Here is a 266-nt window from a genome sequence, read left to right on the forward strand (position 1 = left end):
TGGCTAATTTTTGTATTTTTAGTACAGACAGGGTTTTGCCATGTTGGTCAGGCTGGTTTTGAACTTCTGACCTCATGATCCGCCCGTCTCAGCCTCCCAAAATGAGTAGACTTCCTGTCTCCCAATGGACTAGGGGCCCCCTTAGGCTCTTATCTATGGTGACTTCAGCCCCATCCAACCCAGCTCTACTGCCCAGCACACGACCTCAGCATCCCCAGTGAGTGGGAATTGGTTGAGTAAATGAATTCTCACACATGTGCTTCCTT

The sequence above is a fragment of the Cebus imitator genome, unplaced genomic scaffold, assembly GCF_001604975.1.
Source record: "Cebus imitator isolate Cc_AM_T3 unplaced genomic scaffold, Cebus_imitator-1.0 Scaffold79, whole genome shotgun sequence".
NCBI classification, from domain to species: Eukaryota; Metazoa; Chordata; class Mammalia; order Primates; family Cebidae; genus Cebus; species Cebus imitator.